At 37.1% G+C, this 19,470-nt stretch overlaps 1 protein-coding gene and 2 long non-coding RNA genes across 4 annotated transcripts in view; 2 read left to right on the top strand and 1 right to left on the bottom strand.

Moving 5' to 3' along the window:
- LOC118766977 overlaps positions 1–19,470 on the top strand; it is a 389,104-nt gene that overhangs the window by 76,988 nt on the left and 292,646 nt on the right. The gene's annotated exons all lie outside the window — the stretch shown is intronic.
- Positions 1–19,470, top strand: part of LOC115221716 (POU domain protein 2-like) — a 190,684-nt gene that overhangs the window by 1,121 nt on the left and 170,093 nt on the right. The gene's annotated exons all lie outside the window — the stretch shown is intronic.
- LOC118766976 lies at positions 7,142–10,260 on the bottom strand. Its single transcript, XR_005002895.1, has 3 exons — positions 10,247–10,260; positions 9,089–9,091; positions 7,142–7,224 (listed from the first exon to the last, which is right to left on the bottom strand). It is a non-coding gene; the product is annotated as an uncharacterized LOC118766976 (long non-coding RNA).

A 19,470-nucleotide genomic window follows, 5' to 3' on the forward strand; every position in this document is an offset into this window, starting at 1 on the left:
TCAAGATTGAAGCCTGGTGCAGCCATCTGGTTCGCCAGCCCTCAGTCATACGTCCAACCCATGCTAGCATGGAAAGCGGACATTAAACGATGATGATGATGATGTAATTGTATATATTTTAATGATATTGTAGGCTAGGTGTAAGAGGCCTCAACTGGATGGTTTTAACATAAAACACGGAAGAATATTTGTGCTGGATGTGGCTGGTTTAAATTCTAAAGGATTAAGCACACACTTTAAGTCAATGATTGGATGAAAAACATTGGTAGAGAAGAAATTCCAGGGTGTGGAGGGTAAAGATAGGCCAAAGTAGCTAGAGTGGAGTTAGAGAGAGCAATATAGGTGACAAGAGAAAAAGAGGCCAATGTGTCAGCTGTTTTATGGTGGTGTACAGCCAGCTAATTCCAAGAAGTAGGTGTCATTATACATGCAGTAGGCAAATTAGAGTAAGGACACTCTGCATCTATGGGTTAAAGTTTGAATTGGTGAGTGATCCAGTGTCTATCAGTAAAATGTTTTTTTATTGGTTGTTATGATTTGGGATGTTCATAGGTTAAAGCGAAATCGATCAACATCAATGGAAATTGCAGCTGTGATACCAGTGCCAGTGGTACGTAACAGAACCATCCGAATGTGGCCGTTGCCAGCACTGCCCCGACTGGCCTTGTTCCGGTGGCACGTATAAAGCACCATCTGATTGTGGCCGTTGCCAGCCTCGCCTGGCCCCCGTAAAAAGTACCATCCGATTGTGGCCGTTTGCCAGCCTCGTCTGGCACCTGTGCCGGTGGCACGTAAAAAGCACCCACTACACTCACGGAGTGGTTGGCGTTAGGAAGGGCATCCAGCCGTAGAAACATTGCCAGATCAGACTGGGCCTGGTACAGCCTTCTGGCTTCCCAGACCCCAGTTGAACCATCCAACCCATGCTAGCATGGAAAGCGGATGCTAAACAAAGATGATGATGATGATAGGTGTAATAGCAGCAACACTATCCTAGAAGTAAGAGCAGCTTTGTATAGAGTTAATACCTGTGAGAAGTCTAAGTATTTTCTGGCCAAAAAGAAGGATAGTTCTGGGGGTCACAATTTTTTTGTTGTTGTGAGTGCAAAATAGGAGAGATCACCAGGATTGGTGAGATTGTATGAGAGATCATTAGTGATTGTGAGATTGCTAGGAGAGAAATCGTTTGTAATTGTGAGATTTTTAGGGGAGATCACCAATGAGGCTGAGTGTTTTAAAATGGACACGATCAGAAGGAAAAAGAAAGAGAGGTAGACCAAAAACATAGTATAGAATATTCAGAACTGACATGAGAAAGGCCAATATTGCATGTGTGGATGTAGAGAAAAACTACAGCCAACAGAAGCCTATGGCATCAACATGCTACCTAATATGCTCAAGAGCACAGGAGGAACTGATACTGATAGCTGCCTTAACAGTGAACTCTTTAAAATTAGAGCAGTGTTCTTATATCTGAGATACTACAGGTGGATCTCAAAAAAAAAAGTGTTAAACTGTATGTCATTAGGGCATCAGATTAAACACTCTGGGGATATATGTTCCAGCTCTCTGCATTCTGAGTTCAATTTCTGCCAAGGTCAGGTTTGCCGTTCATCTTTTCAGTGCTGGTAAATAAGGGACCAATCCAGGTGTTGGGTTGGCAGAACTGTTTGAGACAAAATAGCCTTGCTGTAGTAATTCTGGTTCTATGTGTTCTAAGTTCAAAATCCCACCTGATTCTAGGGCAACTGATAAAAGGACAACTCATACCTGGACAATTGATATCTAGGACAACTGATATATAGGACTACTCATAAATGGTATGAAGTGATAAAGATTGAATTTTTAAAGAGATTTTGTGTGTGTATGTGTGTGTTTATGTCTGTGCGAGGTGTGTGTGTATGTGCGTGTGCATGTTTGTGGGTGGTGTATGTGCGTATGGTGTGTATTTGTGTGTGATGTATATGTGTGTGTGTGTGTGCGTGTGCTCGTGTGTGTGGTCTGTGTGTTTGTGGTGTGTAGGGTGTATTTGTGTGTGTGCATTTGTGCATGTGGTGTGTATGTGCAAGTGTGTGGTGTGTGTATGTATATGTTTGTGCATGTGCGTATGGTGTGTGCGGTTATTATATTCTTAATTTTTTTTGCAAAATTAAATCTTTATCACTTTATACCTGGTAGAAGTTGTCCTAGACATCAGTTGTCCTAGATATCAGTTGTCCTAGACATCAGTTGTCCTAGATATCAGTTGTCCTAGATATCAGTTGACCTAGACATCAGTTGTCCTAGATATCATTTGTTCTAGATGTCAATTGTCCTGGTATCAGTTGCCCTATCATGATCTCACATTGACCATCATTATAACGAAGTAACCTCTTCTGAGTGGGCTAAAAAAAACAAGAAAAACAAGAAAATTGCAGCAAAGCTACATGATGGTGGTGTCACATGTGCCATGCAGACCATCATATATCTTGTTTTATTCTTCTCTTCCATTTTATTTTGACATGGGCATTGCATTTTTATTCTTCTCTTCTGTTTTATGATTTCATGCACATTACATATTCATACTTCTCTTTCTAGTTCCTACTCAAAATGTTTTACAGATCACAACCGTCTCGCAAACCTGCATTTGTGAGGAGCTCTTTATACTGTACTTTGATGGTTGTGAAAAAAAACCCCACCAAATACAAAAGAGTTGATGCACTTATTGAGTAGAGACAAACTAAGGATGTGAAATGCTTAATAGATAACTTTAATGGTTAGGATGGAGGTGAAGGAAGAGGCAAATGATGATGATGATGATAGTGGTGGTGATGTTGATGATGAGGAGGAAAAGGAGGAGGACGATGACGATGATGATGATGATGATGGTGGTGGTGGTGGTGGTGGTGATGATGGTGGCGGCGGTGGTGGTGGTGATGATGGTGGTGGTGGTGGTGGTGGTAGTGATGATGATGTGATGATGATGATGATGATGATGGTGGTGATGGTGGTGGTGGTGGTGGTGGTGGTGGTGGTGGTGGTGATGATGATGATGATGATGATGATGGTGGTCGTGGTGGTCGTGATGATGATGATAGTGATGATGATGATGATGATGATGATGATGATGGTGATGGTGGTGGTGGTGGTGGTGGTGATGGTGGTGGTGGTGGTGGTGATGATGATAGTGATGATGATGATGATGATGATGATGATCTCATCCAACAGATAAGCAATCTTTTAGTTACTAATATGCTGGAAGCAGTAACCCACATATGTATTTCCTTTTCCTTCTATTTCTTCTTCTATGTGGTCTTCACATCTCTAAAATTGCAAACCCGGAAAACCACTTTGCTTCGCACCTATCACTCTGGCTGTGTCTCACTCCACAAACCTTGTAGCAAACAAACATTTCTTCAGCCCTTCCTCTCAAACATGTAATTTTAATTCCCTCCCTCTTTATATTTTTACATCTACATATCAGCCACAGCAACCTCATTAGGCTCAAAGGAGGATGTGCGAGATTTTTGAAAGTAATAGTCTGTTCCTACAACTTAAAAAAAGAGATCAAAAAGATAGAATGAACCTCAAGGGGTTGGCTGATTTTATCTTCAATGAAATGCTTTGAAATAACTATCCAGGTAATTCAGTGCTGGCTATATACACAGTATTTCCTGGGTTGACAGTTTCTGTTCACTCACCTGAACTTAGTATCCTAATTCAAGTCCAAATGCATACATGATGTCTAGATGAGGGCACACACACACTCTCTCTCTTCTCTCTCTATCTCTATCTCTATCTATCTATCTATCTAACTCATTTAGCTGAGAACTGGATAACGATTTCAGCAACAAAAGAGAATGTTAAAATGTGTAGTGACACTACTGTGTAAGTTTCAGCGCACATGCGCAGAATTGGATTACTTCCGGTTGGCCACCAGAAGTTTTCCTCATGCGCATGTGCAGGAACTGGAACCTAAAAGCCTGACCGCTGAATCGGCCTTTCTGGCATGAGCAGCGCTAGCAGTCGGACGTGGCTTGACTTTCTCTCAGGGAACATCCCTACACTCAGAGAACCTCACCCCAACGAACACCGAATCATCTTGACTCACACGAGAGAACATTGTAACCAGTCCTGTGGATTCGGCTGCCGGTTTCCCCACAATAAATACGTGTACATGTTTTACCTGTAAACCACAGAATAAACCACCACTTACTGTTATCAAAGACAGCCTGACTTTGTCTCCGTTTCTTCAACTTGAATTGAATGTGACAGGATCAGACCAGACACCCCTCCAGTGTTCCTGAATTCTCATCCTGTTACAAATGAGTTTGTAGAATGATTTGTACAACAAACTTGCAGTAAATGCATCATGTTATATTTGTGACATACTAATGCTTTGAATTTCACAAATTAGTTGCTTGGTTTAGTCAACAATCATGAGACAACAATCAAACTTGCATAAACATTTTTACCTTTATCAATACATATCAATCCAATCTGCTCATGTCTGTTGGTAATGTAGGTAACATTATCAACAAGCCTGTCATAAACTTTTGGCTGGATTAATGATACAATCACTGTTCAGCTTTTGACTTAGACCAGTGCTATTCTTATTTCTTTATTGCCCACAAGGAGCTAAACATAGAGGGGACAAACAAGGACAGACAAAGGGATTAAGTCGATTACATCAACCCCAGTGTGTAACTGGTACTTAATTTATCGACCCCGAATGGATGAAAAGCAAAGTCGACCTCGGCAGAATTTGAACTCAGAACGTAGCGGCAGACAAAATACCAACAAGCATTTTGCCTGGCATGCTAACGATTCTGCCAGCTCGCCGCCCTTTGCTATTCTGATGAGTGCCACTCTTCAAAAGAGCTATGATGTAGCATGGAAGAGGAAGTATCAACTGGAATTGTTGATAATTGTTGAGCATCCAGAACAGTTTAACCCTTTCATTACCAACCTGGCTGAAACTGGCTCTGGCTCTGAAGTACAAATGTCTTATTTTCATAAATTTTAAATTAAAATCTTCCACCAAACCTTAGTCGCAATTTATGTTCCTAATACAAGCTGAATGATAACTAAGTTATTTTACTAAATTCTTTGTTATATTTAAAGTAATTGAAAGAAACACAGAGCATCTCAAAATAAATACAGTAACGAAAGGGTTAAGTGGTGGGATCACTTAACAGAGTATATCTGGTAACAGTCATGATAGCAGTAGACAAAACAAACATGGACAAAAGTAGGCTACAAAATTATTCCTTCAGATACAGCTTTAATAACAATCCAGATATCATTATACAGAAAAGTGACCAGCTAAACAAATATACTTCCAAGTGGCAGAGCGGTGGCCAAACTTAGACAGAAACTACTATGCACTCATTATCCCACCTTTTACCAAGAGCTATGTTATCTGGCCTTTTCAAAATCAACAATTTCCCACATTGATGCTAAACTTTCCAACTTGCATGTATATTATCTTCTCTATATTACACTGATACAAATATATACAGACACACAGTTATGCTACATGCAACAATCGCCAGAGACAATGACTTAATGCCACAGCTATTATAATGTATTACTGAGATGTACTTGCATAGCAAGTGACCTGATCTGAGATCGTGTGCTAAAACGAAAACAATTGCAGCGTGGGAGGTGATTATAAGCCATTTAAGAAACACACAAAAACCGCTAGATTCACTTCAACATTTAAATTTAATTTGTCAAAATATTTCCGTAGCTTTGAGACCGCGACCTGTTCACTGTCTTGTATTATAATGTGGCTTTAGAATTACACTACCATCATTACCTTTCGACAGGTTGCAAGAAGACTACTTTCTACAGACTCAGTTGTATGTAAGCATGCATTCTGCAGATTAACTTACAGTCAGCACACACATCATGCAAACTCACAAGCATTTTATACATACACATCATGTTCTTCATATATAAAAATATTTGTCTGTCTGTCTATCTATCTATCTGTCTGTCTGTCTGCCTGTCTATCTATCTACCAGGGCTTTATTCTCAATCAACACAGCAGCTATGGGCTGGAAGAAGCCATGTGGCAGGCCCTGCACCAGATGGCTGGACATGATTGGAGAAGATCTCCAGAGGCACAACATCACCTTGGAGGTATATATATATTTGTATTTATGTGCTATCTGTGTATATTCCACTGATGAGGCAAAGCATTTCTTATGCAGAGCCAGAAATCTGGGATCTGGAATTATCCAGTAATTTTTTTCTAGTTTATTTTGTCTTTTTGTTTTCTCACCTGTATGAACATTTAATGTGGTTTTAGGGTCATGTTTTGGCTGCTATTTCCAGCATGGTGGTATCTCTTAGATACCATAAATTATAATTATATATATATGTATATATATATATATAATATATATATATATATATATACAGCCTTGGCCAAAAGTATTAGGCCACCCCAATGTTATGGGGCTCTGCTGTCTCAATGTTAATGAAACTCGAGCACATGGTGGATTATGGTATATTTCATAATATACATTAGTTTTAATATCTGGTTGACCCTCCTTTAGCATCAATTACCGCTTTTATACAGTTAGGCATTGAATCAACTAGTTTCTTGCAGGCGCTAGGCACAATTTTACTCCATTCTTCTCTCAACTTTTGTTACAAATATTCTTTATTTTTAATTGTTGTGTTCCTGATAGCTTCATCAAGAGTTCCCCATAGGTGTTAGATTGGATTTAGATTGGGGCTTTGAGCTGGCCAATCCATGGGAATAATACTCTGTGTCTCAAACCATTGATAAGTATTCTTTGCTGTATGACATAGAGCATTGTCCTGTTGAAAAATAACAGTTTTTTGACATTCCTGAATGTAATTTAGCAATTGATGGCTCTAAAACATCCAACAACATAGAAACATAGGGAGCTGAATTCATCCTTCCCTGACACAAAAACATTTCTCTGGGTCCTGTTGCATACATGTAAACCCCCACCATGATAGAACCACCCCCATGTTTTACAGTTGGTACCAGACATTCAGCCTTAAATGCTTCCCCAACTCTGTGACGCACGAAAGTTGCACCAGATGTACTGAAAACCAGAGTAAAAATATGAAAAATAATATTGGCTTTATGTTGGATACTTTTTAGAAATATATTTTGAGTAAGAAACCAGTTACATTAAGTTTATATGTTGATTGAATACATGTACTGTGTTACCTCATAGTTACTTTCATCAGACCATATGACTTTCAGCCATTGCTCACTAGTCCAATTTGAGTGATTTTTAACCCACTGAAGATGTTTTTCCATATTTGCTTCAGAAACCCATGGTTTCTTCCTGGCTTTACAGCCTTTCAGACCATACTCTACAAGCCATCTTCCAACAGTTCTGATTGATATTTGTAAAGTATTTGCCTCATTGAACTCCGCACAGAGCTCCAATGATGTTTTTCTCCAGTTTCTGAGCGACTGACAGATGATGAATCTATCATCTCGAAGTGATGTAACCTTTTTTATACCTGTTCTTTGTATTGTCTTCGCATCTTTTGTCTCTCTGAAGTGCTTGAGAGTCGTTTGCACCGCACATCGAGAACATTTCATCTTCTGAGCAATTTGCCTTTGAGATATTCCATCTTCAAGATGAGCTACGATTTGAGCTTGCTCACATTCACTCAATTCCCTTGTCTTAGGCATTTTACTGTTTATTAACTGTATCTACAACGTATTTTATATAATGAAATTATTGTATACAGTGCTCAGATGCACCACAACTTGTCAAAAAGTGCATATAAAGCATATGCAGTAATGTAAAAATGTCTGGAAAGCGAACAGTGTATGAGTCAGATACATGCTTGCGTGTATATGGAGGGGAGAAAATCAGGTGTAGTGTTGGCGAATCTCAGGAAGCATGGAAGTTTTGAAGGATGCAGTGCTCTGACAACTAACAACTGATGCCGGCAGTCTGTTCCATGCTTCAGCAACTCTTATAGTGAAAAAATGTATTTTAGCATAAAACTCTGAAATAATCAAGGAAACATAAGTTAATTTTGGACGTTGGTCTTATAATTGGTTGCATATGTCCAGTACAGTATAAAAGCGGTAAATGATGCTAAAGGCGGGTCAACCAGATAGTAAAACTAATGTATATTGTGAAATATACCATAATCTACCACGTACTCGAGTTTCATTAACATTGAGACAGCAGAACCCCAAAACATTGGGGTGGCCTAATACTTTTGGCCAAAGCTGTATATACATATGAATGTACACACACACACACACACGCACACATGTATGTATGTGTATATGTATGTAACACCATCAATCGTCATTTTTACCTTTGCTTTTCCAAGCTGGCATGATTTTGACATGATTTTTGTAGGCAGTATTTGATGGTCTTCCTGATACTCTAACCTTCTTGTCACCTCTTATGACAAAAGCCAGGGTAAAAAAGAAAACCTCACAAATAGATATTCAACCACCCTGCTTCATACGTTCCTCATTCCTTTCGGGTGATTGGCGTCGGCTTCAAACGTCCAAGACTTTTCCATTATTCTTGAGCGTTGAACTAATACACCTTGTTTGTCGTTACCTTACTCTCTCTCTCTCTCTTTTTTACTCTTTTACTTGTTTCAGTCATTTGACTGCGGCCATGCTGGAGCACCGCCTTTTAGTCGAGCAAATTGACCCTGGGACTTATTCTTTGTAAGCCCAGTACTTATTCTATCGGTCTCTTTTACCGAACCGCTAAGTGACGGGGACGTAAACACACCAGCATCGGTTGTCAAGCAATGCTAGGGGGACAAACACATACACACACATATACATATATATATATACGACAGGCTTCTTTCAGTTTCCGTCTACCAAATCCACTCACAAGGCATTGGTCGGCCCGGGGCTATAGCAGAAGACACTTGCCCAAGATGCCACGCAGTGGGACTGAACCCGGAACCATGTGGTTGGTTAGCAAGCTACTTACCACACAGCCACTCCTGCGCCTGTCAGTCGTTTTTTTTTTTGTGTGTGCATTTGAACCAGATACACACACACACACATGAGTGTGTATGTGTGTCTGTGTGGGTGCGTGTGCGGTATGTTTGCCGTTACGTTCTGAGTTCAAATTCCTCCGAGGTCGACTTTGCCTTTCATCCTTTCGGGGTCGATTAAATAAGTACCAGTTACGCACTGGGGTTGATATAATCGACTTAATCCGTTTGTCTATCCTTGTTTGTCCTCTCTGTGTTTAGCCCCCTGTGGGTAGTAAAGAAATAGGTATGTCTTTATAAGCTCACATACACGCACACATTATGTGCCTGCGTGTAAAATTTTTATTTCACTGTCTTTTTTTAATAATTTGATAGTAATGACAATAATAATGACGATGATGATGATGATGATGATTGTGGTGGGGGGTGGTGACATTTTCCTCCGACACAAACCATGTTGCCGACAAAAACTCAAGTAAAGCCGTTTCGTAAATAAATATGGAGTGAGCAATTACCTCCCTTAGACCCTTTGTCGAACTTCTTGAAATTTCTTCCGTTTCAATTATATGTTAATATCCTATGCAGAGCATAACAGTTATGTTAATATGTCAACTGAATTGATTTATAATATTCAGTTTTGTTTTTGTGGTTGTTATTGTTGATTAATTACGTACATAATTTATATTATATTGCAACAGTATATGTGATATGTACATGAACTTTACTTCATTCACAAAATGTTTAAATAACTATAATTTAAAATAACTGTGAACAATAAAAATAGAACGTCCACACACGCACACGTTCATGCTCATACATGTATGCATGTATGTATGTATGTATATATATATATATATATATATATATATATATATATATATATATATATATATATAATATACACACACACACATATATATATATACATATACGTATACGTACATACATATACATATATATATACTTATACATATATACATATACGTATACATACACACACACACATATACATATATATATATGTATGTATGTATATATATATATATACAGGTGGCTCCAAAATAGGTTTACGTAGGCACTTTAAATTTCTTTTAAAACATTTTATTACATTCAAATTTCTATCTTACAAAGTGAAAAGGGAGTTTGACAAAATTAGCTAAATTAGCATAGAATAATTGTTTCATATTTTTTTGTATAATTAATATCTAAACTCTTAATATATAAATGCAAAAGAGATAGTTGAATAACTGTAAACCTACTTTTGGGCCACTTTGTATACAGAGAGAGAGAGAGAGCGTACTGGTATTTTTTGCATGGCACCAGCAGCTGTGAAGTCACTCAGTAACTTGCAAATCAAGACCCCTCGACTGAGGGAGTAAAATTTTGGGAAAATGTTATTAACAGAGAGTGACAGAATATTTCTTGTTTTATATGATAATAATAATAATAATAATAATAATAATAATAATAATAATAATAATGAAATTTTTTAAAAAACGGGGCAATATATATATATATATATATATATATATTGGTTATGAGAGGTAATGGTGTTCAATAAGACCCAAAGGTGTCAGGTAATGCTGAGTAAATGCTATGGACAGACTATAGTTAAGCTCCAGGTTTGATGATTATGCAAATGAGGAGTCCAACATAGGTCATATATCAGCATGTGTATATATAAAAAAATTAAGAGAATGAGATAAAATTCCAAGGCTGTGAAAGATTTCAGAACATTTATGAATAGAAGGTCTTACAGCTGTTTCAGGGATATTCTAGATATCCCTCCATTAGAGAAGGTGTGAGAAAATGGTTAAGTAGTAGTTATTCTAGATAAGATATGAAATAGAGAGTGAAGTGGAGGAATGAAAATAGACATGAGATATGCAGGGATATTGTTTCTGTAGTTTCATTATTTAGACAGAATGGCATACATATAAGTATCCTGTACCTTTTGAGTAAGTTCCAATAGTATTTAAAATAGTATTTAAACTTGGTCATTAAATACTATTGGAACTTACTCACAAGGTACATTCTGCCTAAATAGTGTAACTGCTTATACAATATCCCTGCATATCTCATGTCTATTTTCATTCCTCCACTTCACTCTCTATTTTATATCTTATCTAGAATAACTACTGCTTAACCATTTTCTCACACTGTCTCCAATGAAGGGATATATAAAATATCTCAGAAACAGCTGTAAGACCTTCTATTTATAAATGTTCTGAAATCTTTCACAGCTTTGGATTTTTATCTCATTCTGTTAATTTGAGTGGCCGTGTGGTAAGTAGCTTGCTAACCAACCACATGGTTCCGGTTCAGTCCCACTGCGTGGCACCTTGGGCAAGTGTATTCTACTATAGCCTCGGGCCGACCAAAGCCTTGTGAGTGGATTTGGTAGACGGAAACTGAAAGAAGCCTGTCGTATATATTTATATATATATATATGTGTATGTGCGTGTTTGTCCCCCTAGCATTGCTTGACAACCGATGCTGGTGTGTTTACGTCCCCGTTACTTAGCGGTTTGGCAAAAGAGACCGATAGAATAAGTACTGGGCTTACAAAGAATAAGTCCCGGGATCGATTTGCTTGACTAAAGGTGGTGCTCCAGCATGGCCGCAATCAAAGGACTGAAACAAGTAAAAGAGTAACAGAGAGATATCGTTTGCAAGATTCTTTATGTTGAAGCATATTCTGTTGTGTCTGGGGAGTCATTCTCTTTTAGTGCCTTACAATTTAATACACTCACCACTTAAAATTTCTACTTATTTCTTTTTTATTTTTCTAAAATTTCCATAGTGTCTTGCAACCTTTTCAATACTTTTGATTTCCCCAGAGTCAAAACTATTGAAAAGGTTGCAAGATGCAACAAAAATAAGTGGAAATTTTATTGGGGAGTGTGTTAAATAATATAGCACTAAAAGAGAATGACTCTCCCCAGACACAACAGTATATATATATAAATATAAATATATATATATATATATATACATATATATATATCAGTGACGACTCCAGGTCATCAGCATCACTCGGGCTTATCTTAAAATTTCGTCACTCAGGGTCATCACAGATTTTCTCACTTGGGCTTATCACAAATTTTGCATAAGACACATGCCCGCCAGAAGAATTTCTCATGTTTTCTGCTTTATTTCTGGCCACAAACGGTTTATTTTTTATATCTAGCACTCTGTCTTTTTCCATTTCTAAATTTAGTGTTAAAATAAAGCAACCATGCAAAACACAACTGATCTTTGTACTCAGATGCCCAGAATAACAGCAATCAAATAATGACAGCAGAATGCAGGACAAACATCTGTGATCTGACTGTCATCTGTACTCTTGACAAGAGATACCAGTTAGTTTTTTTATACTTACAAGGCTTGTTCGTATTAGCCCAAATTACTGGATAATTTTTTGTTCTTTTAGAAATATTGTAGAATGGAAACTTTTCATAGATTGGGATTTTAATATTAATCTCTATAGAAATTTATTGTTTCACGAAAGCATTGAATTTGAATTACTTTTAATTTTTACGATTATAGATAACAACTTGGGCTGTAACTTCTGAGCCCAAGTCAGGTGCGTGTGAACGATGTCAAGAGAACATCTGCTACATATGATATTTTTTGACACAGGGCACTTCTAAGACACCACCAGGTGCTGAACAAAAATAAATGAACTGTGACCAGGCTCAATAAAAGGAGCCTGAGTTATTGACTGCAATTACATACTTGAAGTCAGTGTTGGGAGAAATTAAATCAACTTGCAAATACACATTCACTTTACTAAATTTATACTCAGGCTTAGCCCGAACAGCTCGAGTGCCAGTGTCACCGCTGATATATACATACATACATATATATATATATATTATATATATATATATATATATATATATATATATATATATATATTCACTCGTGAATCTCGTTATAAACAACATGGACTCTTCTTAAGAAAAAATATATTTTCATATAAATTAAACATTGTATCATGAATAGCGATTGCGAAACCGGTCGATACATTAAAAATTATACTATAACCATGTAAGTGTGCGTATTTTCCATTTTTATTTTTCTTATATATATATATATATATATATATATCAGGTCATTCCATAAGTTCTGTCCAATTTTACCTTTTTTAAAATTGAATGAAATTTAATAGTATTTTAGAATATCTGATGGAATTAAAAATTATTTTTATGCATTTGTGTACATTTAAACTAATTAAATATTATTTTGCAGAATAATAGAATAAAAAATTTCTTTGATTAACACCCTTTCTAACATTTGGTTCCAAGCAAACTGAACTTCGATGAGGGTGAACCAGAGGGCTGGATCAAAAGACCAAAAGGGCGGCACCTTTATTGAAATTGTGGCCTGAGGCAGTGCCATGTCCACAGAAGAAGAAGAGGATGCAGGAATATCTTGGTCTGGAAAGTGCATGTATGATGAAAAAGAAGGCAGTAATTTGTTTTAGCATCAGGGTCACCAAATGTAATGGGTGTTGTTTATGTTGAGGAAGAGAAAGATGATGTGGTTGTCATTGTGTTGTCTTCAAGGAATAAAGACAGTGGTCGAAGTTGTAGATCATATATTTTATTGCACTGTTACATATAATAATTTCCTAACCATGACGAGTAGGTGTGTATAAAATAAATCAGTCGAAAAGCATACCAGGTAAAACAGAGTTGTATTTTCTTGTATGAGAATGTATGATCTTAAGTTTACATATTCTTGTCATTCCAGCACCATGAAGAGACAAAGTGATGTTTGTTATAACAGCACTAGTGAACAAGTGAGGGACAGGAGAGGGAAGTTGTATGGTGAAACACCATAGCTGCTGATCACCTCACAGGATTGCTTTCTCTCTCCCTCTGTCCACCTCTGTCTGATCTTGGAATTGCTTGTATTTATAAGTATGCAGACCAGCTAGAAAAATAGTTATACTGTTGTAAATTTGACTAGTCACCTGTGGGGTAACTTATTTTTTTATTTATTTAAACTCCTTGTAGTCTAGAAGGGTTATAGGTCAAGAGGAAAATGTGTCAATCAAATATTGGCAAGGCCATAGATGGAACGAAACGGCGTTGTTCCTCCACAGGATAATAAGGTTGTATAGTTAAGGAGAAATTTATTGATTCAGTTTTGAAACTCAGGTAGGGACAAGCGAGGTCTCTCTCTCTCTTTCTACATATATATACATGGTTCTGGGTTCAGTCCCACTGTGTGACATCTTGGGCAAGTGTCTTCTACTATAGCCTCGGGCCGACCAAAGCCATTTAAGTGGATTTGGTAGAAGGAAACTGAAAGAAGCCCGTCGTATATATGTATATATATATATGTGTGTGTGTGTGTTTGTGTGTCTGTGTTTATCTCCCTAGCATTGCTTGACAACCGATGCTGGTGTGTTTACGTCCTTATCACTTAGCGGTTTGGCAAAAGAGAATGATAGAATAAGTACTGGGCTTACAAAGAATAAGTCCCAGGGTCAATTTGCTCGACTAAAGGTGGTGCTCCATTATGGCCGCAGTCAAATGACTGAAACAAGTAAAAGAATAAAAGAATAAAAAGAATATATATATATATAAGCACACACACACAAATGTTGAATTTTGGTGGACAACTGAGATAGGAGTATTCAATACATGTAGAGAATATGGTTTATTGAGATTTGTGATATGTTTCAGGCAACTGCAATCTTCAGGCAAGAACTGTAATAACTCACTTTTGGTGGATTATTCATATCCTTTGGTGTGGTTGTGGGTGTGGCCTAATGTCTACCTTTATTATTTGGTTTATGCTTAGCATTTACTGATTGACAATTATTTTTCTGCCCTTATTGTTATTTTTTTTGTTGTTGCATGGTATCTATATTTCTAGAACTAGTTAGGGACATAAAATATTAATTTTACAGTTAAATTCACTCATAGACATCTTTATATATGCCATAATGTTGATAAAATCAAGAACATTTACAAACTCAATACCTTCACAAAATCTTACTATAAAAATATTTTACTAAAATAAAATTGACCAAAAAAACATACCAAAATATACGTTACTAAAGAACAACTTCAATTAGAATAATAAATAAATCTAGAAGAAATACGTAAGCTAAAAACATTCCCACTCCCATCAACAAAGATAAGAAATATAAACATCATGTCATAAAAAGTGACCAATGAAGAAGCTGAAAATGAGAACCAATCAACAAATATAAAATGCAAACTAATAAATAAGCAAAAGCATAGGACCTTACATCCACAATAATACATATAAATAATCCACCAAAACTAATTTGTAACAGCTCTTGCCTGAAGATTGCAAGTGCATGAAACTCAAGTTTGAAACAATGGTTTCAAATTTTGGCACCAAGGCCAGCAAGTTTGTGGGAGGGGATAAGTTAATTACATTGACCCCAGTGCTCAACTGGTATTATTTTAGTAACCTTGAAAGGATGTAAAGCAAAGTCTACCTTGGGCAGAATTTGAACTCAGAATGTAAAACCGGATCAAATGCCACTAAGTATTTTGTCTGGTGTGCTAACAATTTTGCCAGCTCTCCACCTTAACAATAACTATAACAATAGCAATAATTTCTGTACTCATCAATGAAAGAAACACTAAGTTGTTCAGTGATAAACAGGAACAAGGAAGTAATCAATACTACAGATTGGTTTATTTATGATAAACTTGATTTAACCAATAAGAAAGACCTAATATTGATCAGTTGGCATAATGACTGATAATATTGATCTTACAGCTTATTCACTAACCATAAATAATTCAAATAATAGAAAGTACAGGAGAAAGGGGTCACCATACCTCATCCTTACTCTTTGTGTACAAAAAAATCTGTTGTTATTGTTGTGGTTGTACAGAGCCATGCCAACCCTGTTAAAACAAATCTATGATCAAAGGCATTCCAACCATGACCATCCCGTCTTTTTGAGATGTCTAGAACTACATTATCTAACATATCCTGCCACTTCTTAAGGCAGTAAGATGTCATTTGTAGGAGACTTGGTTGCTGTTCATAAGGGGGCAAGCAGCTACACAGAAGCTTCTTTGAAAAGGGGAGAGAGATGGCTAAGACTCTTGTTGACCAATGCATTGTTTTTGTTGTTAGTGGAGGTGGGTATTGTTGTTGTTGATATGTAACCTTAAGTTGGTCTTTCATAGATTTATGACCAGAGGTGTTTCAGTTATGACCATACCATCTTAGTTATGATAAGATTATGCAATATACTCTGTTTTTAAGACATTAAAATGTGACTTGAGAGAGACTTGACTGCTATTTCCAGCAGTTCATATGACTATGTAGAGGCTACTTCATTTGATTGTGTACAAAAAAGTAATTGTTGGTGTAGATGCTTAGCACTAAGACTTCAGAAATGAAGGACATATTGTATAACATCATCCTCAACTTTATATCAACTTCTCCTTGTTGACTAATAAAATAGTACGAAGAAAACTACAGCTTACCAGGAACTGTTTGTGACACCCAGAGTTGCTTGTCAGCCAAGTCATCGTCTGAAAGCTGATCCATGGGAGCAGGAACTGTGGATGTCCTTCCAAAACCATGGCTAAGATCCTGATACAGGAAAATGGTAATATGACTACTTGATGAAGTTAAGATACTGAGAGTGGCACACATCCATCATTATGCTAAGATACTGATGGGTGAAGCACATTCGTGATTATGTTAAACACAAAAGCAGCAGCAGCAGCAACAACAACAACAACAACAACAACAACAACAACAACAACAGCAGCAGCAGCAGCAGCAGCAACAACAACAACAACAACAACAACAAGATGAAGGTGGTAATAATAATTATGATGCTGATAATAATGACAATGATGTGCTGGAATGACATTAAATCATTATAAGCAACATTTTGAATTATAAAAAAATTTGTAGCTGGTGGCATTTGAACCATAGTTTGAATGTCTGCTGGGAGCCTGCTGTTTTTTTTTTTTTATTTCAAATTGTGTGGCTGTGTGGTAAGATGTTTGCTTCCCAACCACATGGTTCTGGGTTCAGTTCCACTGCATGGCACCTTCGGCAAGTGTCTTCTACTTAGGCCAACCTTGTGAATGGATTTGGTAGAAACTGAAAGAAGCTCATTGTGTGTGTGTGTGTGTGGGGGTGTCTTTGTGTCTGTGTTTCCTCCTCCTCCTCCTCCTCCATCACCACCACCACTTGACAACTGGTGTTGGTGTGTTTACATCCCCATAACTAAGCAGTTTGGCAAAGGGGACCCATAAAATAAGTACTGGGGTTGATTCATTCGACTAAACATTCTTCAAGGCAGTGCCCCAGTATGGCCACAATGTAATGACTGAAACAAGTAAAAGATAAAAGATAATGTCTCATGCGATTGACATTAAAATCTTAGCAGCAGTTAATTCATACTTTAATAAGACCAATTCTATTACACACAGCCCATTTAATTAGGCTGATTAGAAACATATTGATTTCTTGCTTACATACAAAGGCTACATATTTGTAAAGGAAGAAAATAAGATTATGTGACATAGTGATGCTTCTCTCAAAGGGGTTTCAACAATAGAAATGAAATGAAAGGAGTTTGATCAGAGGACTGAAACCTTACAGCAGCATTCAGCTTGGTTTGTACTCGATAGTTTGTACTTTAAAAAGGTACTTCTACAGCATATTTTGAAAAAAATTTGCAATACTCTCTCTCTCTTTACTTGTTTCCATCATTTGACTGCGGCCATGCTAGAGCACCACCTTTTAGTCAAGCAAATTGACCCCAGGACTTATTCTTTGTAAGCCTAGTACTTATACTATCGCTCTCTTTTGCCGAACCGCTAAGTGACAGGGACATAATCACACCAGCATCAGTTGTCAAGCAATGCTAGGGGAACAAACACTGACGCACAAACATACACACACACATATATGTACATATATATGACGGGCTTCTTTCAGTTTCCGTCTACCAAATCTACTCACAAGGCTTTAGTTGGCCCGAGGCTATAGTAGAAGACACTTGCCCAAGATGCCACGCAGTGGGAGTGAACCCGGAACCATGTGGTTGGTAAGCAAGCTACTTACAACACAGCCACTCCTGCACCTGAGGAAATGAAACATAAAATATATGAATTATTAGTGACTTTAGAAACAAAAATATAGAATGAAACACTATCCAAATATTGGCTTCAAATTTTTGCTCAGGTCAGCAAAAAGTACCCCAGTACTCAGCCAATACTTATTTTATCAATCCCAAAAGGATGAAAGGCAAAGTTGTCCTTGGTGGAATTTGAACTCAGAATGTAAAGATGGACAAAAATGCCTCAAGGCGTTTTGCTTGGCATGCTAACAATTCTGCCCACTTGCCACCTTACATTGTTCAAATGTTGGGAGTTAAAATGGATCTTTTCGGTTTGAACGGCAGATATTAACTAAAAAATTTTAAACTTCGTATACTGGTAGAATGTGTTTATAAAACATCTTTTTCTCTTGGTTTTATTGAGAAAATTCTATTGTTTGTAAGATATTTGTTGTTTTTTTTTCTGCAATTTCAACCAATCACTGACGTCTATTGAGGTAAAAAACATTCTGTGCCATATGAATATGTCCCTCGTTTAAGAAACAGATTGGGTTTATTTACATTTGTGAAGAAAAAAAGATACCCTTCACCCTACCCCTAACCCTAAAACAGATTGAAATGCAATAGATCAATACTAGGGTCATAATTATGGGTGACAATTTCATATGACACCGCTAGAAAAAACTGCCATTCAAACCGAAAAAATCTGTTAAGATAAAAAAGTATAGAAGAAATTCATGGAAATGATACCCATGTTGGCAACAAAGGGTTTACATCTACATGGAAAAGGAAGATTGCATGAAATATGTATAAGAAGTGTGAAGTCTTCATGACAGACATGAAACTGGAAAAAACATAGGTATTCTCTATTTGATGTTTAATACTGACCAGCAAGAGAGGCTGGGTTATAAATGTGCTGAGAGAATGATTAGGTATTAAATATACCAACGGAAACATGAAGGACTAGGCTGATTGGGAAAGAAGATTTGGGAAGGACTGAGAAAAAGAGCAAAAAAGATGTGCATAGGAAAAAGCAGTGAGGCTAGATCTCAGAATGCTGGGTTTCATAGAAAGGGATTTTTTTTTACTAGTTAGTTTGGGGCTGAAGGACTATGCCCATGGCTATAGTAACAGGCCCTTCTCCCAGACTGACAAGACTGAAGAGGCCAATATTCAACATGAATATACACAACACAATCTCAGCAGCAAAATTGCAGATAAAGAAAAAGCTGGAGGTTTATTCCGAATGTCTGTCACAAATCCAATCTAAACTTATATTGATATCTTGATTCAAGCAGAGCCATGATCAAAGGAAATCTAGTCATGACCATCCTACCTAAGGTTCAATGCTTGGGTGGGATGGTCATGACTAGATGATTGGATGACATAACACTGTTACATCACCCAATGTG

Source organism: Octopus sinensis, linkage group LG18 (assembly GCF_006345805.1).
Source record: "Octopus sinensis linkage group LG18, ASM634580v1, whole genome shotgun sequence".
NCBI classification, from domain to species: domain Eukaryota; kingdom Metazoa; phylum Mollusca; class Cephalopoda; order Octopoda; family Octopodidae; genus Octopus; species Octopus sinensis.